General features: G+C 43.3%; 1 protein-coding gene across 8 annotated transcripts in view; it reads right to left on the bottom strand.

Moving 5' to 3' along the window:
- The window catches only part of DENND2B (DENN domain containing 2B), a 169,938-nt gene that overhangs the window by 97,361 nt on the left and 44,665 nt on the right, over window positions 1-27,912 (bottom strand). For 5 of the 8 annotated variants that reach the window (XM_077866553.1, XM_077866555.1, XM_077866560.1 and 2 more), the window contains one exon: window positions 2,521-2,609. The gene's annotated coding sequence lies outside the window, so the exon portion shown is untranslated. Of the gene's footprint in view, window positions 1-1,750; window positions 2,051-2,520; window positions 2,610-19,489; window positions 19,575-27,912 lie in introns of those variants that run through there. The other 3 variants (XM_077866556.1, XM_077866554.1, XM_077866561.1) reach the window with 3 other exon arrangements.

Below are 27,912 nucleotides of genomic sequence, written 5' to 3'. Positions count from 1 at the left end.
AAAGGTCACAGGGGTTAGTAATGGTCTTGCCCAAGGCCACCTAGATGGTAAGTAGGAGAACCTGACCATGGACTCAAGTCTCCTCACCCCAAATCCAGTGTTTACTCTATTGTATCAAAAGAATTATCACCTACTAGCCCTCTTTATGTATGGGGGGGGGGGCGGTGATAAAACTAGAGGAGCCCCAATCACAGCCACTTGAGTAGAGAAGAACCGAGATTCTGGATTTGCACTGCTCCTCCTCACACCCCCCAAATTTAATCCCAACCAACAGTGCAATGCCATATCCTCCCAACAAAACAGAGGTTTCAACCAAGCAGAGGATTGTTGGAGTGTAGTAAAAGGGGGTATCACTTTAGCAGTGGCCCATCTGAGGTCCAGGGCCACGGAGTTCACCCTGTGGACCCTCAGGCCACAATACTGATACATTATGGACACATTCAGTGAGCCTAAATTGGGGCCATGGTCGGTACTTTTATTGGCAAGCTGACCCAAAGTTAATCAGAAGGCCCCCTCATTGTCGGCCAGAATACAAAAGACATTCTGTTCAGAAAGTTCAAGAAGAAAAACTAAGGAGCCAGGACAGCAGCTGTTCCCTCATCCTACAGAGAAACCAAAGGCATCCACAATGTTCCCTGAGGCCCAGGAGTAAGTTTGAGATATAACATGGCTGAAGCAGAGGCACATCTCCTGATGGGTCCCCACTGCAGGGGGTGTCTGCTGCATTAACCCTCCAAATAAGATTACTAACAACCTAGCTATCCTATCACCTATAAAGTGGCTTTCTGGAAGGGTTCCCTCTCATAGGCCACACTGAGATCACCACACACCACTCCTCTCGGTCAGAACAAGTTTTACAAAAACATAGGATAAACAGAATTAGAGTACACAGCGTGGACAGTGCATGCCCTGAGATTTTGTTAAAATATTAACCCAGAGTAGCCATCTGGCACAACCACAGTACCCTGTGTCTCCACGAGCAAGCTAGCTCGAAACAGCTGCCACTGAGAGCTCACTCAGAGATACCTGTAGGGTAAACCTCTTCATAGGCCCTCCAACCCCAAAATACACACACACACACCTGTCAGCCTCCACCCCATATGCTTTTTACGAAAGCCTGCAATGGGCCTTATTAACACAGAAGGACAGCATGCTTCCTTCCAAGTTACCTAGTTGAGAGATCAAGAGTGTGATCCTAGCTCAGATATCCCTACGACGGTCCCTCTGTTCTAATAACTGCTCCAAAAACTGGGAACTCACCACAGGCTCCTAGCTAAGTTAATTGGCTTTTTTTTTTTTTTCCCCACTATAGGTCAGACACAGCAGCACCAAGAGACAAAACAGACAGTGTTCACTAGAACAAACCAAGCCACTCAAAAGACACTGGAGTTTCCGTGTAGGAACTTCAAATACAATACTGGAGTGATGATAACTCGCCTTTTCCATATAAAAGATTCTTTCTGTAAAAATATCCTAAGCCTTTGTGCTAAATAAAAGATGATGATTTCTACAGAAAAGTCCAAACACCTCAGGTTCAGCAAGAGTGAGATCAGCTAGATTTGCAAAGTCAAGAAAATTGGCTGTTTCCCTCCTCCTTAAGCTAATAGAATCCAACTGTTGAAGCATGACATCATTCCTGAGCCCCAAACCCCGAGCAGAGAGTACAGACATTTGCCTGCCTCCCAGAAAACAGCCCAAGACTATGGCCAGGAAAGGAGAAAAAAACAACCCAAGCCGGAGCTGACCTTACCTGAAAGTCCCGGTGCTTTCCTGCCCACTCCATTCTCGGCAGAGTCTGGCTCACACCACAGTCTGTAAGGGAGCCCAGGGCCCCCAAATCCACTCGCTTAAGCTCCGATACCTGCTGCGAGCTTCCCACAGCTCCTTCCTCTGACCTTTCGTGGCGCTCCTTCCAGCCAAATGAGCAGAGCACTTCTAGCTGGCCAGGCCAGTTGTCATGGAGACCCCGTTCTCGCCAGCCAGCGTGCTCCTGCGCTGCTCAAGCTCGTGCTCACGCTCTCCTCTCTCTCTCTCTCTCTCTCTCTCTGTCTCCTCTCCCCTCTCTCCCCCTCCACCCCCCTTCTCTCCCGCTCTCAGTTCTGGGAGGCTTCCATGAAACAGCACTGTCTTTTGATCAGCTCGGGTTTTGCACACATTCCACTCCTCCTACCTCCCTTCCAGTCAAACAAGGGCTCTGGGCAGCTCCTGGGAACTTGCTCCAACAGTTCAGATGGGAGAAGGGAAAGACAGTGAGTGGACTTGTTTTCCTCCCCTCCAGTGTCTCTCTCTCTCTCTCTTTTTTTTTTTTCCCTTGACTTGGAGGAATCCTGGCCAGAGGGGAGGGAGCTAGCTGGAGCACTTGGGAGGGGAAGCAAGCCCTTCCTCTGAGTCCTGGCGTGCGGGTAGGAGGACCCAGATGCATTGCCTTGACTTGTTTGTGCACTTGGGATTTTCCGGGCAGCACTTGAGGCGGAAATGCATTCACATCCCAGGAGCTCGCCTGGACTGGCCTCTGCTTACCTTGCTGCCTGCTCAGGTTGTGGCGATCCCTTTAACCAGTGCAGGGACTCATGGTACTATTGCTGGTGCCCAAGCAGTCTCTCATCTTCCTGCAATGGAGAGGAAAGACACTAGGTCAGGACCTGTAAGAGTCCTGGGCAAGTCCAGAGTCACAGCCCAAGCAACAATCGTGATACAAACACAGCCTCACGTCTCTGGCCTGCTCGGGGCCTGCAGCTAAAGCCCCGGCTGTCTGCGAGCTGCTGTCACAGCCAGGAATACTGTCACTCCTATCCAAGAGCTAGCCTGGTGCCTGAGACACAGCAGGCCCTCTTGACTCAATCCTCCCCATGTACATTTCTGCTTTGTGACCTTCTTATATATGTATTATTTTGTCTGATCCTCAAGCCTTTCGAAATACACTGGATAACAGTCTTACCATTTTACAGATGGGAAAACTGAGGCCCAGAGAGACCAAATATTTAGTTCACAGGTACACAGCTAGCTAGTTAGACGGTTAAAGACTACCCTCTAATCTGGTGCACTTTCCACTAAAGTACACTTACACCTGATTTTAAGAACAAACAACTTTTTTTGATAGCCAGTATCAAGGTACAAGGCTGAGTTCCCAGGGGAAGGTGGGGAATCCTTCTGAGTCATCGTGAGTTAGACCTGACTACCATCCTGTTGGTCTGAAGGCTTTACCATAGCATCTATGAGATGTGGAAGATAATGGTGCACAGATTAGAGGAAAAAGTCCTGCCCCATAGCTACAAGTTACCTTGTACTTTTCTGAAGCTCTCTCATAAATCTTGGCTCATCTGTTCAACACAACTGACCTAAAAGCTAGGACTGGTACTATCATACTAATTCAACAGAGTAACGAAAAATCTCAAAGTGAGGTCAAATGACTTGCCCCAGGTCACAAAAGCAGAAAATAACAGATCTAGAAATAGTACTGAGGCCTTTCAACTCTCTTCTGTTTATTAAGCAGAGTAGGTGCAGGAGCACCAATGGAGCAGGAGTCAGAAGACCTTGGCAGTGTCTGGCTCTACCACTAACCAACCTCCCAGTTTCCACCTATGAAACCTATCCCGTGGGCAAATGATAGGGCTGGGATGGCCATAAAAAGAAATGATGTGTGGGAAAGCATTCTCCTAAAATTGGGCACTGAGCTAAGAACTTCATTCATCTCAGCTGTTTTTTTTGTTGTTGTTGTCTTTTGGTTTTTTTTTTTTTTTTTTTTTACCACATACAAACAAAAACCCAAGGCAGTTGGTATCTCTCCAAGAGGAGGACACCGGGGCTCGAGGAAGACATTTTTCAATGCTGATTCCTAAAACAGTAACAGAGCAGCCCTGGTGGAACCTTTAATGCAGTGATCCCTTGCAGAATCCTTGCGTTTTTATTAACCTCTATCACAAAATTCTCACAACAAGACTTTAACTGACTTGAGTTTAAAAGGTAAATATGACAGAAAAAAAAGGGGGGGGGCGGTAAATATAGGGCAGGAGCTCAAGTAGGAAAAGTGCCAAGAAAATGCAACACAAAATAATGGTATGGCATAGACACTAAGTAGTGGGCACTGGTGCCGGAGTGAAGCAATCAGAGATTCAATCTCCCACTCCAGATGCCAACCACCACCTCAGGAATCTCTCAAAGGCCCTAGTGTCCCACATCTGCAAAAGAAGAAGGATGAAATGGCAAGTGCAACATCTTCAGGTCCCTAAACTTCTCCCTCTTAGCATTTCCAACAGACATCCCTCTCTTCTCCTGACCCTGAAAATGCACACTCCACTTCCATACTGAGAAAGAAGAGGTAATGCCAATTCACGGCTACAACAAGAGAATATTCACAGTTACAATATTAGCACCTACTAATATTTACTGAGCACCTACCATATGTCAGGCATTCTTCTAAGCGCTATGACGGGCCAGGGCTGAGTACTGAAGCGGATACAAGTCAGTTTCTAAAATAATCCAGACTTCAAAAAGCCCTCCAGACCAGGCACAGAATGCAGGCCATGCTCCCCCTAGTGGCACACTGGAATATTTTAGAGCCTTGTCCTCACTGGGAAGGGAGACGGGAAGGGCCCCATGATGGGAGAACTGGAATCCCTGGCTTGGGTGCTGCTGTGGGTATAATAAGCTCTTTGAACTAGGCAGGGTAAGAGGACAATTGCATCCCTCCGCTGCCTTTGCAAGGCTGGATTCAGATCAATCCTACTCGACCTTTCCCAAACAACAGCGCTTTTACAGCCTTATGTGGTCTAGGATCTGCTGAAAGGTATGCATGCAAACCTGTGCCAGAAATCTGGGAGATACCATTGCATCTTCCTGCCTCTCTCCCCATATCCAATCCATTTACCGATTCCAAATAATTCTATTCCCAGAATGTGTGTCTACTTTTCTTTTCTTTTTTTTTAATTTTTATTTATTTATGATAGTCACACACAGAGAGAGAGGCAGAGACACAGGCAGAGGGAGAAGCAGGCTCCATGCACCGGGAGCCCGACGTGGGATTCGATCCTGGGTCTCCAGGATCGCGCCCTGGGCCAAAGGCAGGCGCCAAACCGCTGCGCCACCCAGGGATCCCTCTGTCTACTTTTCTGCCCTCTACTGTCACCTCAGTCTCTTCCCTTGATTCCTGAAAAACCTCCTGATGGCCCCCACTTCCACTCTTACCCTCCCAGCTCCATTCTCTGTGCAGCTGTCTGAATCACCCTTTTACATCCGATCCTATCATTTCCTGCTTAAAACCTATAAGGCCCTGCTTGATCCTTCTCCAGCCTCCTCTCAGCACACTTCTTGCCCTCCACCTGCATGTGCTAGCTACACAGCCTTTTTTTAGTTTTCCAAAAGGGCCAGATTTTTCCCAGGCTGTTCCCATTATCCTGGGACATCCCACCCACCCACCCTCCATCTGCCCCTGGTCTGCCTAATTGGCTCTTGCCTTGCCTCTCACCTCCTCACAGAAGTCAAAATGAGGATTCATCCGTCACAGCATTGGCCATAATCTCCAACCAAAATACATTATCCTTTTCTTTTTTAAAAAAACATTTTTTTAATTTATTCATGAGAGACACAGAGAAAGAGAGAGAGAGTGAGAGAGAGAGAGAGAGGCAGAGACACAGGCAGAGGGAGAAGCAGGCTCCATGTAGGGAGCCCGATGAGGGACTTGATCGGTCTCCAGGATCACACCCTGGGTGGAAGGCAGGCGCCAAACCGCTGAGCCACCCGGGCTGCCCACATTATCCTTTTCTTAATGCCAGTCTTCCCTGATGAGTTCCTTGACTGCTTTGCCACCATATTCTCTGCATTTAGCATAGGGCCCAACTCCCAGCTGGCACTCTAAGTATCTGCTGAATGAGTGCAAAGAACCCATTTCGTCTTGTCCTACAGGAAGAAGAAACTTAGAACAGCTATTTCATGCCACTCATTGTTTCTTTTCATAGACTTAAAACTATAATTACATCCCCTCTCCTCATGTGTCTTGCCTGTGGGCTCAACCAAAAATTCCTGTAAAGTCTCCCTGTGGTTTGTTTCCCAGAAATTTCCTCGTAAGGTCACTCTTCTAGGGATGCGCTCCAGGGTTTTATAGCCTCTCCCATTACCCATTACAAGCACTCCCCCACCAGTGTCACTGCCAAACCAAGTGGGGTGCAGGAATGGCCCAACTCCCATAGATGAGAAGGTTCTCTCAGGTCAGCTCTATTTGGGAACAAAAATGCTTTCTCTCCACCATGCAGGTCACTGTGCTTACAAAAATACATTTTTCCTTAAAAAGTCATCTTATGTTTTATAATTTGGAGGTGGGTATAAAATGCTTTGAAAAAAAATTTTCATTACTAAAAAAAAATGGAAATAACTATTTGGGGGAAAAATATGGAAGGTCTAAAGAAAAGCAATAGCAGTGGGTGACTAAATCCCCTCACAAGATAACATTAGCACCAACCTCTGAAATCCTTTTTGGCTTCCCCTGCTGCCACAACCCCTTTACAGGCACAGCCACAGCACACCACCTGGTACCCTGAAAACTGCATTCCTCCTCTCCTACCACTCCCTCCCTCCCCACTGCTCATGCTGTTACCTTTTTCCTAGTACCTCCTCCTCCCCAACAAGCAAAATCTCAGTGCTTTCGAGGCCCAACTTATCACCTCCCCTGTGAAATGTTTCTTGATCGTTTAGCAAAATCTGTTGGTCTACTCTGCAATCCCACAGCAGTTTAAAGATGGCTTTATTCATGGTATTTATAGCACTTTGTCACCATCACTCATACCTGTCTCCCCAGCAGCCGTGAGCCCCATGACGTCTACCAACTTTATTATTTCATTCACAGTGGGCAATCTATTCATGTTCATGGGATAAATCAATCTTTGAGAAAGAAAGAAGCTATCCCCTCCATAAGATGAGGAATCTGAGTGTATAGACTTACACTGTATCAAGAATATGTGTGTGTGTATGTGTGTGTGATAATTAGACTCTATATTTGGTCACTAGAAGAGTTTATAATATTTTCGTGTCTCTTTAAAAACAACTGAAAATCTGGGGCACCCAGGTGGCTCAGTCGGTTAAGCATCTGCCTTCAGCTCAGGTCATGATCCCAGGGTCCTAGGATTGAGGCCCATGTCGGTCCCATGCTCAGCAGGAGAGTCTGCTATGCCTTCTCCCTCTGCCCCTACGCCTGCTCATTCTCTCTCTCACACTCTCTCTCTTAAACAGATAAACTCTCTATTTAATAGTAATAAAATTAAAAATAAAAACAACTGGAATTCCAAACCTAAAAATACAGAAGCATATAGTAAATCTTTTAAAGTTACTCCTTGGGCAGCCTGGGTGGCTCGGTTTAGCCTCGCCTTTGGCCCAGGGCGTGATCCTAGAGTCCCGGGATCGAGTCCTGCATCAGGCTCCCTGCATGGAGCCTGCTTCTCCCTCTGCCTGTGCCTCTGCCTTTCTCTCTCTGTGTCTCTCATGAATAGATAAACAAAATTAAAAAAAAAAAATTTAGTCCTTACTTTGGGATCAAAGGAATTCAAGAAAAGTAAGCTGTTGTTTGATAGTGCTTGTTGGATCCCAAAATGCCTAAGAGATGCAGTGTAACTTCAGCTGCCTCTGGGAGCCGAGCTCCCAGTGCCCACCAAACTGTGGAGTCCAGCCACATATCCACCGAGGACACCTAGTTCTGCCCAATTAACAGGGGAATCCAGTTTGTGTCCTGCCCAGTTCTACACTGAGCTCTGGCTGCTGTGTGGGCAGACAGGTTTACACAAGAGCCCTTTAGGGCTCTATAGCTTTCTTCTTCCACCTCTGAATGGTAATGTAGTTAAAAAGGGGAAAATTTTAAATGCAGGAGTAGAGAAGGAGTAAGATCCTGGTTTCCAGAGTAGTGAGATCTTAAGCCACTCCCTGCCCTGCTTAGGGCCTCTATTTTCCCCTGAATATAACTAGCTGTTCTCAAAGAGTCCTTGTAACGTCAATGTTCTGTTGCAGTCGCCAAGTCCAATTGTTCTGTCCTAGTCACCTAGTCCCACTGCTTTCTGAAGCATCTAAAGCAGCAGGAAGAATTCTTGTGCTACAGAGTTTCCATCCTACCCTCTCAGCAGAGCCCCTCGCTTGGGACTCTGGAGTCATCTGCCTGGGAGTAAACAGAAAGGCAGCCTTTCCTGGAGGAGAAGATGGAAGATTGAGGGTTCTTGCTTAAAGAAGGCTGGAGAGAGAAGAAAGATGCCAAACACAGGATGGAGAAACTTGGAAATGACTTGGGAAGTGCCTTAGAAGGAGACTGAGCCTCTGCCAGGGACTCATTCCTAGCCATTGGTCTGAGACAAGGCCACTTTTACAAAGCAGAAGAATATGCAATATCTAATTCTCTTGAAAGGCAATCTGCCTGCTGCAAATCAAGCAGTCTCCTCAAGGGCTCTACAGCACCTCTGAACCAACAAAACAAGTATCTCCCTCCAGATGGCAATCCCAGCCCTCCTCTGCCTTTGTCAGGAGCCACATCCAGCGGGACCTCCTGTGTGCTGGCCACTGCTACACATACTCTGCTTCTGCTTGCACAGATGAAACAGCCGTTCTATGCTCAAGTCCTGGCATTTTATGGATCCTGGGGTCTTTACTCTGTCCTATCCCACCTGCCTCCCACCCAACACTAAGGCTCTAAACTAATAGACTGTGGGATTCAGCCTGTAACTATCCTGGATCTCACTGCCCTGTGGTGAGACAACTACTGGACATCTTCATGCTGGGTTGGCACACTCTTCTTTGGTCAGCCTTCCAGCCCTGGTTCACCTCTACTCAGCTCACAATCCTCAATATGAAAGTCAAAATTCAGATCCCCAGGGCATAAGATACTTAATGGCTTGATCCAGTCTCTTGGAGTATCTGTCACAATGCTCATATACGGGCTAATTTCCTAGAATCTCTCACTTCCACAGACACTGACTACTGTCCCTTGTTATGTCTGAGCATTTTAACACTAGGCCACATAAACACAGTCTGGTGCCAGGAAAGACCAGACTGAGGAGGCAATATTCCAGACCCCTTCTAAAAGTACCATTTTACCTTTCCAGAATGAGCTTCTCATGCTTACTTGCCTTAGAACTCAAAGCTCAACCAAGATCTTAACCTGCCATGACAGAAGCTTCAGGATAGGGGAGATAGAGGACAAAGTGGGGGGAAAGGTGTTGGGAGGATAAGGAGAATGTGGACTCAAATGGCTTTTCCATAATATAACCAAGAAAATACCTTAAGCTTGAAAGAACAAGTATAAAATGTGGGCCAAGTTGTGGGAAATGTGGGCTCAGATTGTGTCACCTCCTCAATGCTATCTCCCCTGATTTTCTCTCCCTGGACTGGATTCTCTACCCATAGTCCCTACACTCCTTGAAACCATCTATTGCTCTGTTGTTAGCCATGCTCACTGCCTCGTGTTTTAGTGTACCAAGGCTTATTCAACTTAATTCTCCTACTAGCCTATAAACCTGTAATATTCTTGGAACGCCTGGTGGCTCAGTGGCTGGGTCCAGGGATCAAGTCCTGCATCAAACTCCTTGCGTGGAGTCTGCTTCTCCCTCTGCCTATGTCTCTGTCTCTGTCTCTGTGTGTGTGTGTGTGTGTGTCTCATGAATAAATAAAATCTTTAAAAAATAAATACATAAAAAATAAACCTATAATATTCTTTAGGGCAAGAATTATGTCTTAACTCTGAATTTTAGTTTAGGACTCTATACCAAGGCCAATTAATACATGTTTAATATAAGAACTAATGAAACCAACCAACCAACTAATCAATTTAATTGATAAGGGATCAAAAATATTACCACAAAACCTAAACATATTTTGCATGTTTCATATGTATTACATATCATTCTTACAATAAAGTAAGCTAGAAAAAAGAAAATCCTATTAAGAAAAATCACAGGAAAAAAAAGAAAATCACAGGAAAAGAGAATACATCTACAGTATTATATTGTATTTATCCCAAAATCCATGTATAAATGCATCTGCAGAGTTCAAACCCATGTTGTTCAAAGGTCAGCTGTGTATTTTTTTGTTTGCTTTTCATTTTGTTTTGCTAAAATTAGTGGGCATAAGATTAAGGAGAAATAGGAGACTTGCACAGCCTCGGAGTATCTCTCCCAGAATTAGATCCTGGAATAGAAAAAACTAATAAAATCCAAATTAAGTCTATAGCTTACATTACACTACTATTAACTTCTTGTTGACAAATGTGCCATAGTTCTTTAAGATTAGGGGAACTTGTATTGTCTCTGCAGCTTTTCTTTAAGTTTAAAACTATTTAAAAATAAAAAGCTCTAAAAAAAAACAATTTAAAGATCAGGAAGTGGGCAGCCCCGGTGTCGCAGCGGTTTAGCACCGCCTGTGGCCCGGGGTGTGATCATGGAGACCCAGGATCGAGTCCCACATCGGGCTCCCTGCATGGAGCCTGCTTGTGTCTCTGCCTCTCTCTCTCTCTCTGAATAAATAAATAAATAAATCTTTAAAAATAAATAAATAAATAAAGATCAGGAAGTAAAAGTATATACAGGCTTTTTTTGAGCTCAGTTGATTGAGCATTCAACTCAGTTTTGGGTCAGGTCATGATCTCAGGGTTGTGGGATCCAGCCCCACACTGGGCTCTGTGCTCAGCAAGCAGTCTGCTTGAGTTTCTCTCTCTCCCACTCCCTCTTCCCCTCCTTCTGTTTGTGCATTCCCTCTCTCTCTAAAAATAAAATCTTCTAAAAAAAATAAAAATAAAAATAAAAATAAAATCTTCTTAAAAAAAAAAGTATATGTAATACAAATTATAAGAATGGGTAAGAATGGCTCAAGTTTGAGAAGCACTAGAGCAGTAATCCCTCACATCCTACATCCAAGAAAAGCTGCCCTCAGAATGAGAATTGTGGCTATAGAAGAAATTTAGTAAAATAGGAAAATGTTCACTTTACATTACTTTGAAAAAATAAATTATCCCATTTTATTAAAAAATATATATATAATACATAGAAAAATGTCTGTGGTAAAACAAAAATAACCTATACTAAATAAAATACAGACAGCTTTTATTAAATAGTAAATGGGACACTGCTTTTAGAAAGTAACTTGGCTAGATCAATTAATATGCTCATATTCTTAAAAAAAATATGCTCATATCCTTTGATTTAGTATCCTCACTTTCAGGAAGTTATCCTAAGAAAAATATTCCGAAGTATGAGGGGGAAAATGCCTCCTCCCGGCATTATTTATAATAATGAAAAATTAGGAACAACCTCCAAGTCAATCATTACTAGACCGGTAAATTTCCAGTATGTTTTGACCAAGACCCAGAGTAAAAAATATATATGTAACATAGAAGTGTAGCATGTGTATGCATGAGAGGGCACGTGTGTGTGTGTGTATAAAACTAAACCAAAAAGTTTTCTCAAAATGGTACTTATCTTCAGGGATGCTCTCTGCGATTTTCTGTACTAATCTATTTCGTAAGAAAGCAAACAAAACTTGTTCAGCCCTCACTAAATTGATTTTCCAACCCACTAACTATGATGGGCAGTCTGAGAAACACTGCACCGGACTATTGTGCAACCATTAAAAGAGATGACTACAATCCCCAACTGGCAACGCAACTGGCTCTAAGCAAAGAGAAGAGAAGGTGGGAGGAAGACTTGCTTTCATGGTACACTTTTTTGCACCTTTTGAATTTATAACACATACATGTATTACTTATTTGAAAATTAACTTTAAGTGGTGACTGTGAAGACTTTAACAGCATCAGACAATGCTAATTGTGCATAACAAAGCTGTAACTACACTAAAATACAAAAACAGACACAAATGAAAAAGGAAATAATACCAAAACAATAATCACAAGTTAGCAATTTTTTCCTTTTCACTGTTTGAAATACTCTACCCTATTTTACTTCCTCACTTTAACATACATATCTCTTAAATTAAAACCCGAAGAATTGGGATCCCTGGGTGGCGCAGCGGTTTAGCGCCTGCCTTTGGCCCAGGGCGTGATCCTGGAGACCCGGGATCGAATCCCATGTTGGGCTCCCGGTGCATGAAGCCTGCTTCTCCCTCTGCCTGTGTCTCTGCCTCTCTCTCTCTCTGTGTCTATCATGAATAAATAAATAAAATCTTAAAAAATAAATAAATAAATAAAAATAAAATAAAATAAAACCCGAAGAATTAAAGGCACATAAGAGATTTCAAAACTAATGGTAATGTTTTCTTTATTAAGCTGAGATAGATATATGAATATTTACATTTAAATGGTACATATAAAAAACTACTCTATATTTTTAATAATATTTTTTAAATGAAAGGTTTCAAAAAACCTTTTTAAAAAAAGGTTTCTCCTGCCAGGCCTGCCTTTTCCCACCCTCAAACTGAGGAAGACACTCAAGTAAAGTGCTGGGATAGGATTTAAAACAGTCAACTGGACACCTTCCATCTTTCTGAAAAGGTTCTGACATGGAACATACCACCACTACGGCTTCCAGAGTTTTCCATTCAGAGCTTGGTAAGTGGGCTAGTCTCAGCATTTCATTCACACTCAGGACTCTCTTTTCTGAGTTATTTTGCCTTCCCTCCTTCCCCTACCAAGCCATTATTCATCCCTTCATATTTTTAATTATGTATAAACTCTTCTGAGCAATGGGATCATTTCCTATTAACCTTTGAATTTCCAACAGGCTATAATGTTGTGCTTTCTTTACACATAGCAAGTACTCAGTACTTATTAAATAAGCAATATCACGGGCAAAACTCCAAAACAAAGAAATATGAAAAGTGGCAAGGAATGGAGAAGGAAGTACCAGGCATCAGAGATTAAATATAAGTCATATGGGACACCTGGGTAGCTCAGGAGTTGAGTGCCTACCTTGGGTCCAGGGCCTGATCCTAGAGTCCCGAGACCAAGTCCCGCATCGGGCTCCCTGCTTCTCTCTCTGCTTATGTCTCTGCCTCTCCCTCTCTGTGTCTCTCATGAATAAATAAATAAAATCTTAAAAATATATATAAGCCCTACTAAAATATACTATTACTTTCATTTAATAAAATATAAAATATAAAAGAGAATAAAGGGGACAATATACGTAAAACACACTGTAATAGATAGCAAGTGGTCTATAAATAACAGTTTGGGGTTTAAAAAATAATATGCATAATATTTCCATGATATATATTTGTATATGACAAGTTATAAATCATATAAATAAACACATACATATGAGCACACATATATCAAAGAATGCCAGAGACACAATTTATCTGGACTTCAGAAAAACATCTTGTGATCTTAAGGATAAAACAGAAATATACTGGCAGCTGGATGGTCTGGTAACTGGACAGCTGGGCCCAAACGATGCTGCAAAATGGATCGATATCAACTAGGAACTCCTAGAAGTTTGGCCACTTCCCATCTGTTACAGATCCTATCATGGTCACCATTTTTATCAATGACTTGGGGAAGATAAAGTTATCTAAAATGCCTATGACAAACAAAATGGGAGGGATAATTAATGTATTAGAGAGAATAAGGAAGAAAGCCCTCCACAAACTGGAACCATAGGTTAAATACAACAAGATGACATTTTAAAAAGACAAAAGATATTATTTTACTCTTAAGTTTAGGGGGAAAAAAACTACATTAACAATAGGATGAAGACGATAGACATGAAGGAGACATAAGAAATGGTTCAATATGAGTCAACTGATGAGTCGATGTGATTTTTAGGTTCACTGACTGAAATACAAAGCCCAGATCAAATGAGGTCCACGTCTTACTCTGCTCCATTCCCATTAGAACAATAGTACATCCAGGGGAACACACAGTGTATTTGCAGACCCAGGGATAAATGGAGTCTTAATAACATCTCAGGCAAGTATACTGTAGGAAAAAAAAGAAAATCAAGTCTATGGAGCCCCTTAAACTGAGAAGTAAGCTAAAATGTCTGGTTCGTGAGGTTCTCAAGTCCTTCTGCAGAACAGGAAGATACCACTTTTATCCCTATGGAGTCACCTTAAGGGACTCATGGCCAGATGAGGTAAAGAAAGTTCACAGAAAAAAGGGTCAGCTGAGCCCTGCCTGGTTGGCCCTTTGTCCTTGTTGCTACTCACACTGAAACCTCCCATTTGGGGCTCTGACCACCCAAGCTTTAGTAAGGACACAAAGAAGCTCAGGAATCTCAACAATTCTTACCCATCATCTCCCCAAATCATGGTTCATCATGATCAGAATTGCAAAGTGATATTTTTAACTATCGGAATGAATTCTTGTGGATCTTTGGCCTTCTATACTAAGCTGTCATCTGATAGCTGTTGGTGAACAAGGACTTGGGTTTTACTACTCTAACTGAAACATTAGACATTAGGAATGCAGCATTTCAGCTCTATTAGGTATTGCCGGGATATAAACATACCAGCTTATCTCCCATAATGGAAAACTACGATGCTTCTTCTAGGTACCTAAGAAGAATCAACAAGAGAGAAGAGCAGTGGCCCCTCAAAACCCAGTCCTTATCCTAGGAACATGGAAGGTGGCCCTGGTCTGCAGATAAGTGTCACACTAAATAAACTTCAATATCCTATAGTACAAGATGCCACTTTTTAAACCATTCACTTTTTCCCAAAAATAAGAACCTAGAAGTTTCTAGAAAGAATAGGTCCTTAACCATACATGCACTAGGAGGGATGCCTGCCAACTCTTAATTTCAGCTCAGGTCATGATCTTGGGGTTGTGAGATTAAGCCCCACCTTGGGCTCCACACTCAGTGGGCAGTCTGCTTCTCTCTCTTTCTCTCTAAAATAAAAAAAATCTTAAAAAAAAAAAAAAAAACAATACATGCACTGGTACATCCCATTTTTATGTAAAATAGAGCTGGTTGCCTTTTGTGTACAAAGAGGTGCTTTCAAATGTTCATTCACTTAGAGATCAATGTAGAGGGACCTATGCCACAGGGGAAAAAAGTAAACTCCAGGATGCAAGGAAGGGAAGATAGATGAGATGGTGAGAAGGAAAACAGAGGAATGTGAAGGGAGAGGAGAGAGCAATTTAAGATCCCTGAAGGACAGAAACAGGAGCAAGCTCCTTTGGAAGTCTGAGAATAGCATATTTGGGGGAATTCTTGAGCGTTACTCCTAAGGATGTCAAGGAACATATGTAAGTACCACTTAGCCTTTTGAAGGGGAAAAAAAAATTCAGAATCCCTATTATTCCCTCAGTGTCAGGGTTCCCTACACTAGGTTAAAACAATTGCCCAAAGCCCCTGTAACTTGTTGGCTAACACTGCCAAATGACTAGAGGGAGGGTGTAGAACACAAAAAAAAAAAAAAAAAAAAAGGGTCAAGGACCACTGTCCCCAGCACAGCAGATGCCAGCAGAAGGGTTCTTTCTCATAAGCTGTGGGACTCCAGAGACCGTATCTCAGGGACACTGGCTTTCCTTAAAGCAAAGGAAATCAATCATTAGAAAGTCCTCAAGGTGATGAATGACTGCAGCCACTCACAGGAGTGCAGATAACATCTGAGGTGCCTGGGACACACCTCTTCCCAGGAAAAAGGCCCTCCAGGCACTGAGGAGTCTACTCCAGGCACTGAGAAGTCTACTTGGGGAAAATTCACCAAGACAATGAGGCCTGATTCTATGTCCTCCCCAGAGAATGACCACTGCTTATTATATTCTTACTCTTTTTTGGACTCAGGTTGTGTCCAGACATAGCCAGCAGAAGCATACCAGCAGCCAGTCACAGAGGGCCAGAAACCCAGAGAGAGCTGCCAGAGTGTGACAGGCAAACATGAAGACTCTACTTGGGTACTTGGGATCTAGAGGTTTGCAAAATGCTTCTGAGGACACCAAAGGTGACCCTTAACTCTACTTCTCTTTTTTCAACCATGACCTCCCTTTCCTGTTCTCTCTCCTGGTTGTATGGGCAATGAGAATGGAATTAAGAAAGGAGGATCAGGAGTTATTTTAACAAAAGACAAAAATTTGAAGGATGAATGACTGTGGAGGTAAGGAAGGGTCCAGATTCTGGCCCTGATCACTGGGCGCCAGGGATACAGACAAAACAGGTTATTCCAAGGTGCTCTGCTATAGTCATGTCTGAGTTCAACCAAAAGGTGAAGTTGTGCCAACATGGGAAGTTGTTTAGACAAGACAGACAAGAATGGAAAAGACAGGGATGGACAAGACAGGATGGGGTGATGGACCAGAAAAACAGTGGAGGAGATAGAATAAAAGAGTAAAGGAAGGAGAGAGAAAGAGGGGAGGAGAGTGTGTATATGTGTGTTTCAGGAGGAGACAGGGAGAGAAGGTGGTAACACAAACAGAACCATAAAGTAACCACAAATATTGAGTTCTTGTTTGCAGATTATCACTGCCCATAGTCTACAACAGCAGAGTTGTGTCCTCCTCAGCAGTTAGGTTCTGTGGCTAGCACATAAGGTGGAAACCACGTGGAGTCAAATTACTCTCGAAATTATCTAAAAAGTACCACACTGGAAAACGGCCCATCTCCCAGGAAACCCAATACAGTACTTTTCATATACATTTTTGTGCACTCTTAAGAATCTCAGAACCAAACAAAACAACAGAAAAAAAGAATCTCAGAACTAGAAGGACCCAAGGAATCCATCTTCCTTGTCTAGTAATTCTCAAAAAAAAAAAAAAAACCCCAAAAAAACAAAAACAAAAAAACAAAAAACTTCTCAATAGTCATCACTCATCTTCTGAAGGATTCTGAGTAAGCTTCATTTTGCTCAGAGATTAGTAAATCACCTAATGTCACCCAACTAGACGACTTTTCCCTGATCCCATACTCCTTCTTCCATGTATTCTTCTCTTAAAATTTCCCCAGGAGATAGAAGGCTGAGACTGGAAGCTCAGTTCTACCACTAAATAGCTGTGTGAGTTCTGAACAGCACTTTCCCCTTTCTTGGTTCTAATCCCCATCTGGAAAATGAAGCCAGACTGGATGAACTGTAAGTGCCCAGATAATTTTGAGATACTTACTGAACGAAAAAGTGCTTTGAAAACTGCAAAGCATCTCATAAACATAAGCTACCAGTAACAGTTCACTCTGAGAGGGCAGACATTTTAACTAACATCTTGTGCTTTTCCCTCAACTTCATCCTTCACATCTCATGTCTAGGTCCTATTTGTTCTACTTCTAAATATTCTCTAGGATTTACCCCCCTTCTTCTCTATTCTCGTTGTCAATGTCCTATACTTTTTAGTACGTCTCCTTACTGCCAGTCTCTGTCCTCTCCAAAATTACCCTACTTTCTTCTACAAGAGTGATTTCCATAAAATCCCGCCTCCATTGCATTAATTCCATCTCCTATGCACCAATGCAGAAGTTCCAGCATTCAAATTTCCAGCTCTGCTCCACCAGACCCACCACTCCCAAAGCAGATTATCACAGTGACCCTGACCCTGACCATGCCACATTCTTTCCATGTTCTTGCTCTTCTCTGCATTCAGAATACTTCCCACCTCTCCTCTGCTTATATAAAAGTCCATCTAGCTTTCAAAGACCAGAAAAGATTCTGCTTCCTTCAAGAAAACTTTCCTAGAGTCTTAAGACACAACTGTCTTTCCTGAACTATAAAATATAGTCAGTTAGTAACCAAACCCAGTTAAGATCGATGATATCCTTTAATTGTTTAACAAATTTTATCTCTCTCAGAGATTATAGGTTCCTTCAGGCAGCAACCAAGCATGATATATTTGCATCACAATGCTGGTTAAGCTGAAAAATTCCACAAGTACTTGATGACTGCCTAAAGGCTGAAAAGGAAGATCCTGGTTTTCTCTTCCTGCCCTTGACCATTCACAGGAAATGTTGGGGGCACAGGAGGGGAAAAAGAAGGGGTAGAAGCAATACTCTCCCAACTCCTGTAGTACGTTCCCATCTTTTCCTCCCTACTTTCACCCACTCTGGGGTGGAAAGACCCTCTCTATCATCACAGGTTCAAATCAACGTCTTCTCTAAAGATGAGCCTGAGCACAACAGGGCAGTGTGCACGGTTATATTCAGCTCAATTCTTAACGTCCTGACCAGTCCATGTGTGGCAGCAGCTGCTCACAATCCCTGACAGTGATGGGAAGAGAGAGACACAGAGGGAAGAAGAGCAAAGACTAGAAATAATTTTATAATATGCAATTCAGATTTGGACCCTTGAGGTAGTTCTGCTTCAAATTAAACCCATCTGTTCTCAAATCCCAAAGAGGCAGGGCATCCGTGAAAAGGTTCTGTAACCTTCCAGAGCACAGACACCTCTACAAGCTGTGCCAGAAAGGACTGGCAGCTACAAACAGGCTCTTCTCATTCTCAGGGAGCCAGTAAACTGGAAGGCAGAGACTCTGACTGGCCAGCCCACTCTCAGACCCAGCGCCTCCCCCGCTCCTCCCAACACTCTAGATCAGGACCCATGACTGGCAAGAATCACATAGGTATAATACAGATGCAGAGTGGGGAGGGCTATTGTGGGACCAGCTCTGTTCCCAGAGGAAAGCATTCGTGGCCATCATACCCGAGGAATTCAGCAACGCAATCACAACTGAGCATGTCCCAACCCACCACTACTGGCCTCCAACTACTCTGGAACACATCTCTGCAAAAATTCTCCACTTTCATGTTCACTACAACCAGCTTCCCCCATTCCCTCTCCAGATTCTCCAGATTTACTACCCCTTCCTATTTACTAGAAGTATTCATTCTCACCCTCCACTTCCAGCCATCTCTCTCTCTCTCTCTCTCTCTCTCTCTCACACACACACACACACACACACACACACACACACACAGCTCTCCTGGATAGTACTGGACAAGGAGCCTCTCTCTCAGGCTCATCTTCTGCCCAGCATGTTCATTCTTTTTAATGCTCTCTTGGGCCCTTTTTACTTTATAGGAGCTGATGGTGATGTTCCCTGTTAAGATTTTAACAAGTAAAGGATTTTATCAGGTAAAGGTGGCACCTGTCTTTAAGGATGAGGAAATACTAACACAAACCATTCAGTGTCAAGATACCCTGTCTGGGAAGAGAGCCAGCTCTATGGCAACCAGAAGACAGATTTTCTCACCTGCTTCTAAGCTCCTTCCTCTCAAAAGACATCTGTTGCACCCATCTCCGGTGCCACACCAAGATCACAGGAAACAGCACGGATCTCCCTCCTCCCTCCCTCCCTTAGAGAGTCACAAGGAGACAGGGAAGCAAGTTGGAGAAAGTTTTAAAAAGACTCAGAACCATACCTCATTCCATGAAAAGCGAACTCCCACTTCCAGGATGGCAAAAAAGGGCAGTTCTACTTTCAAGCTTCTGGTTATCTCCAGTGACTGGCCTCAGTGGAACTGCCTTAGTATTCCACATCACAGAGACCTGAAGCAACCGCACTGCACAGAGCCCCAGAGGCAGAGAGTTGGGCAGAAAGGAATGTAGACAGCTTCCCAGAAGTACCCAGCTAAGAAGGAAACCAAGAACTTACCACAGCTTCCTGGGCCCAGAAGGGGAGGATACAGGCTCTCAGAAGAAAGACTCTGGCAGCTCAGAGACCTTGAAGGTCCTCATATCTGAAAGCCCCAAAAAGAGAAATGTACAGCTGTGGGAAGACATCCAGATACAACAAGCCTGGGCTGGCCCCAGATGCCTTCAAGGAAGCAGTGGCTACACTTGACTGCAAACAAGAGACTTAGAAACAAACCCTAAGCTACTGACAGCCCCAAAGAAATCCAAGGCAGGCCTGGGGTGGGGATGTATAAACCTGCTAGTATAAGCTTTTGCTGAGGGCTTTATCACCTGCTTTCCATGCAGAGGCTTCATTTTCCCCCACAATCTTAGGGATGGAGAGTAGAAACAGATTGAGGACCCAACATCTTGACAGGAAAGTAAAACCAGTAAGCCGATGGGCTTCACAGGCCTCCAGGGCTCCCAGCTCTGTTCTCTACCCTCTCTGTCATGCTTCAGCGGTCATAAAACTTCTTTCATTCCTACCGTGAGGTACAGGCTTCCCAAGAAGCCCCACCGCAGTTCCCAGGAGCCCATATGCGAGGCAACGCTAAGCAAAGAGAAAGATTTTTCTTGCAGAAGTACTTTTTACAATTTTCATATATTATGGCTTTGTGAGGGTCTGTTCCAGGATAAGCATGGGGAAGGAGCAGAACATAGAAAGGAAATTAGAAATGCCTTCCTGTTGTACACTAACTGTCCATATTATCAAAAGAAAGTAGGTAATTTTAATACAAAAAGTTAAATCATAAAATGCTTTCCCCTCCAAGAAAAGGACAATTCCTAATACAGACTCTAAAAAATGCAGATAATGCTTCCCCATCTCATATCCAACCCTCAGTCTGGAAACCCTCATCAGTTAGCATTAACACAAAGAAGCACATGTGCATATTCATTCCTCAAAGCTTTATTCCCACAGCCAAGGCTGCAAGACCCTTTCCAATTTCAGGTCCTGACCAGAACAAGAGTGGGGCAAGAATTAGATGAAGGCTTTTCCCAAGCAAAGGCTTTGGCCGCCGACAGGACTGGGGGTGGCATGAGACACCCCCACATGCGGGAAGGCAGCTGAGCACCTGGAATCTCCCCTTCCTCCACAGCACCAGTAAACTTGCTGATGTCATCTCTCTGGAAGCCACATGTCTGCCTCCCAGCCCCTGGGATTTTGCCCATACTCACCTCAAAATTGCACAATAAGCGTCTGTAGCTGGTTAGTTCAGTTACTTACACCCTGGTACCAATGAAGCAAAGGTGAAAGATTTGTTGCTTACAAGAACCATTAGTTTCACCCTGCCCTGAGGCTACAAATTTTTATTCTCAAACCGTGATCACAATGCATGCTGCTTTTTAAGAGATGAGACTAGAGATGAGCTCAAAACCACCCCTGGGCACCAGAGAAAGAAGGACAAAGAAAGAGGAAATCAGCTATGGATGAACTTCTCTGTAACTAAGTGATACACACTGTCCCCAAGCAAAAATACATGGATAAGCTTTCCCACTCTAATGGGAAATTCTCAGTCACTTGGAACCTAGTAGAGCTTGGAATTTTATTCAAAAAATTGTTCCATTTCCTGAAGTGTTCATTCCACAAGGAGATGCTGCAATTTACACATACAATACAGGGACGTCTTCGGTTTTCATAAATTGGCAGCAGATTTCTCCCACTGGAAATGTACAGGGCTTCAAACTAGAAGCCTTCCATTTAAGACCTGATACATCATAACAACAAGAATGTATTATTTCCCACTCAAAAATGGGAGGAGATGATTCAATTAATTCCACCAAACAATGTTTAAAGAATGTGGTCCTGTCATACTTAGGTCATGATTTTCTAAGTAGGGGTACCTCTTCACTCTTCAAGCTAAAGTATTTCCTGAAGTGACACATGGTGGGAAGAAAAAGAGCTTATATGAAGGCAGGCATGGACACTATGGCACCTCTAGTTACCTCCTAGAGACTCAGATAAAAGGCAAGACCAAGACCACATCTTCCTGATCCATCTCCAGGCATGCCTTGGCAGCACCTTTCTTCCTCTCCATAGGATGGGAATAGAGGTAGCCCTTTCCAAGGCAACAGTTCCAGCAGGGGCCAAATAGTGAAGACTATGATCACTCCTTTATCAGTCACTTTTATAAGTTGAAGACATTTTCCTAAAGAAACAGTATTAGACATGGTAGCTGAATGTCCAGATAAGCTCATTACTGAATAATATGGCCAAAATACTGTTGATATATAATAAGCATACAAAAAAATACCTGTGTAAATACTAGGAATCAAATAAAATATAAGAGAAATAAATTTAATTTTTACATATCCAAAATTGTGGTCCTACAAGAAGGATAGGTTAATTACAAGGTGGGTATTTGGGGGATTTCAAAAGGTATTCACAAGGACAAGATGTGTAGCACTGATTTTTCACACCATCTAATTTCATTCCCAAATGTCTGACTTTCCTTTGTAAAGTGTACTTTAAAAAAAAAAAAAAAGTGATAAAGTGATGTCATGCTTTTCAGCTTTGATTAGAACTGGCTTTTACTCACACTCAAAGAGGAAAGGGGACAAGGAGGGTATTTCCTGAGATAATGAAGTATAAAATAGGTAGGAGAGAAAGAGGATAGAAGAGGGTTAAAGAGGATGAGTAGGCTTTTAAAAACACCTGCCTAAGGGTGATAGTATGAGCTATGATTGGTGAGAGACATGGAAGCCAAAAGGGCTCATGAGGATCCAGAACTGGGGTGGAAGGGAGGACACAACAGGCCATCAACTAACAGCTACCAGATGGCCCATCGGCCTTGGACAACTTGGTTTCAGACCAACCGGATGGGGTAAAAATACCAAATAGCCAAACACGGGCTCACCACCCTTATCAAGCCCAAAGTCAAACAATTATTTTGCCCAGACAATGTTGACATTCACAATGAACACGTCTACAGTCTACAGGAAATGCTTACTGCTTGCTCCTCTGGAGCTGGATGATTTGGAGTATCTAGCTATCTAAAGAACAGGAACTATCCCAGAGTTTTAGGTCATCCACCTCTAACAGTCCCCGTAAAATAGAAGACACCCTCATTCTCAGTGTAGGGTCGAGATGGAGTCAGAGCTTATAGAATACAAAAAAATATGGGATGGGCACTGCAGTATATGACACAAGGACTTAGAGACAAATAAAGAACTGCAGAGGGGCAAAGAAGGTCCAGTTCAAAGTGTACAGAGTCAATTAAGTAACTCTACTCCCAGAACTATTCCACTATGTTTCAGCAGCCCAAGAACATCCCAGTGTTGGGCACAGCAATAGTGAGTACAGGGACTTACAACTAACTAACCCCACAGAGCCAAGTATCTTCTGTACTCCTTTAGGAAAGTTTCTGCTGATTATGTCTGATAAAGGATCACAGGACAGCAAAAGACTCTGGAGGCTGTCTTCGTCCAACTCATTCTGCACTGGAAGAAATCAGTACAAACTTTTAACTGCAAACAAAAAGTATAAACTAGGCAAGGTCTGATAAAATCCCAGAATTATTTCAGAGGGGGACAGGTAGAGATAAGAAAAAAAAAGTAGCTCAGCCTATCTGAGTTTGTGTACCTGGGCGCTATGATTTATACAGGAAGATGTTAAATCACTTTGATTCTTCTTCAACACTCGCCTTTCATGAACACCAAGAGGCCATCTCTCAGTTCTTTTGTCTACTTTTATTTCCTAGTTCCTAGTGATAGGATCCCCCAGACTCCCCCTTCCTTGCTGGAATCACCTTTAGGGCACAAGAACTGGAACACAGCCATGCACAGAAGGAGTGATCAGCAAACGCAGAAGTTGGACATGTTAGCAAACATTGAAGGTTTCTGGAAACTACAACTTCCAAGGACCATTTGCCACATGATGAGGAAATCAAATCCAGGTGAGGATCTGGGCTGAGTTTCAAATATTCCTGGGGTTATAAAAGGAGGTAGAAGGTGGGAGGTGGAATTCTGGACCTGAATCTGCAGAAAGGCTGAGCCTTCCACATCCCAGGGGTGACAGCAATAGGTATGGACCCAGAGCAAGCCTGGGGATGGACAAGGCAATTATCTCCTGAAGTCATCCTGATCAAGAAATTTCTACCATTTTGTTATCACATTTTATACTTTTTCAAAGTGATTATATACAATAATTTTATCTGCATTTGAATCTGCATTTCCTTCTGGTTCCACAAGTGATACTCATAGTAATGATTCTCCACCTCTAGCCTATCTACTCTCTCCTTAATCCCCCACACTTACTCTCTGGGTTCCCATCTCATGTCCACAGATTCCAATCTTCTTTTTCATAAGGTCCCTTTTGACAAAAGGAAATTGAGACATAGACATGTCCCTTGCGCAATATCACACCACAAATTAGCAGTGCAGCAGGGACTAGAATTCACTTCTCTGTACTCTGGTCCCCCACTCTTTCCACTGACCACAATACCTCCGCTTTAGGAGGAACATCTGCCCTAGAGCACCAAGACCAAGAATCAAAACAGTTTATCTGCATGTCTTCTTAAGCAAAACAACACAGCCAGAATGTTTGGCAGAGACTAACTAAATATTTCCTTTGTGATCTACGCCAGAGGGGAAGACTGTGGGAGTGAGGTAGGCGCAGCACACAGGGAAACTGAAGGGAAGACCACTGCTAGACCAGCAGATGGGTGGCACAAGAAGAAAACCCAACCTTAAACTGAAGACAAACTAGGGGCAAGGGAATCAGATTTAAAAAAACAAAACAAAACAAAAAGTTGAGCTTTAAAAATAGGATCCTAGATCTAAATGTGAATGTAAATAGGCTGTCATCTAATAACTGACCAAACAGAAGCCAGAAAAAAATATATTACAGTACCAAGCAGTATAGACAGGAATCTCTGCGTGTGAGATAGGAACTGAGACCTCATGGAGAGGGAAACAGGCTAGAGCCAAAGAACCACTAGCACAGAGCATCATTAGTGGAACTGGAAGGGGACTCATGGGACCCAAACAAGGTTCTTCCAAAAGGAGAACAAGACCCAAGATCAATCTGAAGAAAGACTTGGGGTAACAGAAGAAGTCACTATACAGAACAAGGTCCACTGATTTAAAAAAATAATCCTACCCCAACTACCCAAGAGAGAAAGTCTCCCAAAGTGTGAAAGCTATGAACAGAGTATAAAAGTTATTACCACCAAGTAAAATTCACTTGAGCTTTCTGGGCACTTTTTAAGAAAGAAAATGCTTCAATAGGCAGATAAGATCCCCTAGTTATATCAGAAACTCTGCAATCAGGATGGTTCAAATGAACAAGAAGGGAAGGGGAGTTAGCACAAAAGAACACAGAGGTCTGAGGCAGGCCTTCCACCACCACCCCTAGGGGCCAAAGCGTTTTCACGTGTACCTATTGTGAGCCACAGACTAGCACACAGTGAAGTCAGCCTCAGAGAGAGTATTGCTATGTCCGTGCTCTGGGTGGAAAGACTGACACTAAGAGCAAGGGTGAGGTAGCCCCACCAGCAAATTCTGGTGGTCACTGGTGGTCACCCTCCCCAAAGGGCCCACCTCTCCTCTCACATGCCATACTACAGACTGGGGGAAAGGGAAAGAATGGACCTGGAGCTCTTAACCTGAAAGAGTTTACATTTTACTAGAGCAGCCAAGACATTCCAAAGAACCAGGAAATCCTGCATCAATACAACAAGAACCAATGAGCAGTCCAGCCTCTGAGCTTGGAAGACAACCCTTTCTTAGGGCAGAGTACTGACAACTCAGTGACAGGCAAATGAAAAAAGATCTGATTAAGTCAAAGAACACAGCAAAAGAGAATTTGAGGAGACAGATTAATTGCTTCCTGATTGTGAACTGACCCACTCACTGGGCCAAGTCTATGACACAAAGAGTTAAGCCAAGGACAGTATTTTAATAACGAGGGTGGAGGATGGGGGTAGGCCGCAGCTCTTCTCCAGGTGGAAAAATTGAGAAAGCAGACAAAAGGAAGGAGTGACCTCCATGGAAGCAGGGAAGTCCCCCATCCAAGGCCTCATTTGTAATCAAAGGCAGAAAGGACCAAACTAATGTAAACAGGCCAGGGAAGCTCATGTGCCCTTCTCCAGAGAGGCCAAAGCACACACTTCCCCCAGCATGGCCCTGGAAATGCAGAAGGTAAGTATTCCCTTGGACAAGAGAGGCAAGGCTAGAAGAGTTGGGGAATTCCCAAGCTGCTTTTAGGCTTTTTTTCCTACTCCCAGGCACCCAGTATTCACAAGAACTTCAGGGCACGGAGACCATGTAGAAGGTGAAGCTAAGACTATCCTGCCTGGGGGAAAATGCAGTCTGCCGCAAGTTCCCACAAGAGAGACTCAGAAGAAAACAACCAGGCAGAGGAGCAGGACCATCCCCAAATCTGAGCACCTAGGCCACAGTCCTGTGGGCTTCCCACACCCCTCAACACCAATGCAATAAACAGCTGCCCTGGAGAAAACAATGGGCCTTTGTCTATGCCTCTGCTTTTAGATTATCGTGGAGAACCAAACAGGATAATTCCTTTAGAGGAGTGGTTCTCTTAAATACTGGTCCAGGCCTTGATAAGTTTTTTACCATCTCTACAGCATCTCTCTCAAATAAATTCCTAACTGTTCCATTCTGGGCAGTGAGGGGCCAGTACACCCCTCGCCCCCACTCTGCAAGGGAATCAGGGGCAGATAGGTCCCTGCGGCCAGCACTCTCCCCCAGGCCTTCACCCAGAACCACCACTGTGCTTTCATCCTAGCCTGGCCACAGAACTGAAAGCTGAGAACTGTTCTTACTCCTCTTCTCTCCATTCACCAGAATATTCCATATCAAATGAATTACACTGACTACTAAAACTGTTTTCATCAACATACCTGTTGAAATGGACTATCACCAGTAACTATGATCAAAAAAAAAAAAAGTATGAAACAACTGGACAATCAAGCTTCTCCTAATGCTGTACATCAAATAAAACTTCCAAAACTGACAAACACATCAGTAAATTTTCTGTTGTAATTTTTCTAAATTCAAAATATTTTAAATCTAACCAAATTTTGTACAACATGAGTATGAGGTACTTTCTTGGAAAGGGCTGCCCTTTTATCCTATTTATTTGCTTGTTTGTTTTTTAATTTATTCATTATTCTGGTTTTCAAATGCCCTTTCTTAGATGATGTGAAAATATTAGGTTTGAGGTTTTTGTTTGTTTATTTCTAGCCTCTTTCCCTGAGAAAAAAATTTAAACATGGGAATCTCATGTTGGTCTCAAAAAACAAACAAACAAACAGATGAAAACTGTGTCTTGTGAAATTCCAGATCCCTAGAGTACGCTAGTCTTCTCACATTTGCTTTCACAGGGCTTACTGGTGGCAAATGAATTCAGGAGCCACTTCCTCCAAGCCACTGCCAAGGACAAGACACCACGACCCCAAAATCCCTTTGCATTTGAAACTCCTAGCATTGCCCCTTAATTCCTCTCTCCTAGTCAGTGTTATGCCTCTTCCCAAATGCCTCCAACTAAAGCATGCTAAGAGTTTTTCAGAACAGTGAGCCAGACACCATGAGTTCCCTAATTCAATCCAGAATATTGTTCATTTGCCATGATTTCAGCACAAGGAAGCATCAGAGTGCAGTGGAAAGGGTTTTGGAATGAAATGAACCCGGATTCAAATTCTGAATGTTGGGCAAATTACTTGGTTTCTCCGAGTCCTGACTTCCTCCTCTTTGAGACAATCAGTGAGATTTATGAAAGTGTTAAGTAGGGAATGGCACAGAATGGGTCTCCTGAACTGACTCAGTATTTCTTTGACAGCATTCTCTCCTATCAACACCCGCCTCCCACCCTGCACCCAAAACAAGTGCAAGGCCTTGCTGGTTATACTCCCATGGCTGTCCTCAATTCCTTTCCAGGCTCTCCTACAAAAGGCCCAGGGCATCTACTAAATGGTATAAATCTTCCATTTCTCCTTTTCAAGAGCTTGGAAGAATGATTAGGTGGCTCGGGGTTCTCTAAGGGCAAGGCTTTCAGTGTCATCCTGGAAAATATTAAAATGTGGAAAAACCACTCATCTCACCACCTCGTGTTTCTGTGTGGTATCAAATCAACCCTTTGATGATTTCCTTTTGGAATTCATTCAATCTGTTCTACCCAAATACTGAATCACGGTTCTACCACCTTGTGGAACAAATATTCCAAAAAGGCAAAAAGTGTAATCAGTTTTTTTCAGGACTATTATATAGTCTTCTCTTACAGAGCTCATACTTTGATCCCTATAATGGAAAGCCTCTCTATGATGAAAGCAAAAGAATTCCCAGTACCAGATCCGCCAGAATAATGACCTTATGTGCTAACTTTTCTGGGACCAGCGAAACTTTACACGGTCGAATTCTTTATAATAAGGGTGATTTAGTTGAATT

The sequence above is a fragment of the Canis aureus genome, chromosome 23 (genome assembly GCF_053574225.1).
Source record: "Canis aureus isolate CA01 chromosome 23, VMU_Caureus_v.1.0, whole genome shotgun sequence".
In the NCBI taxonomy this organism is placed as follows: Eukaryota; Metazoa; Chordata; class Mammalia; order Carnivora; family Canidae; genus Canis; species Canis aureus.
The sequence above is the reverse complement of the archived record's forward strand: the minus strand, read 5'-3'. Positions and strand labels throughout refer to the sequence as shown.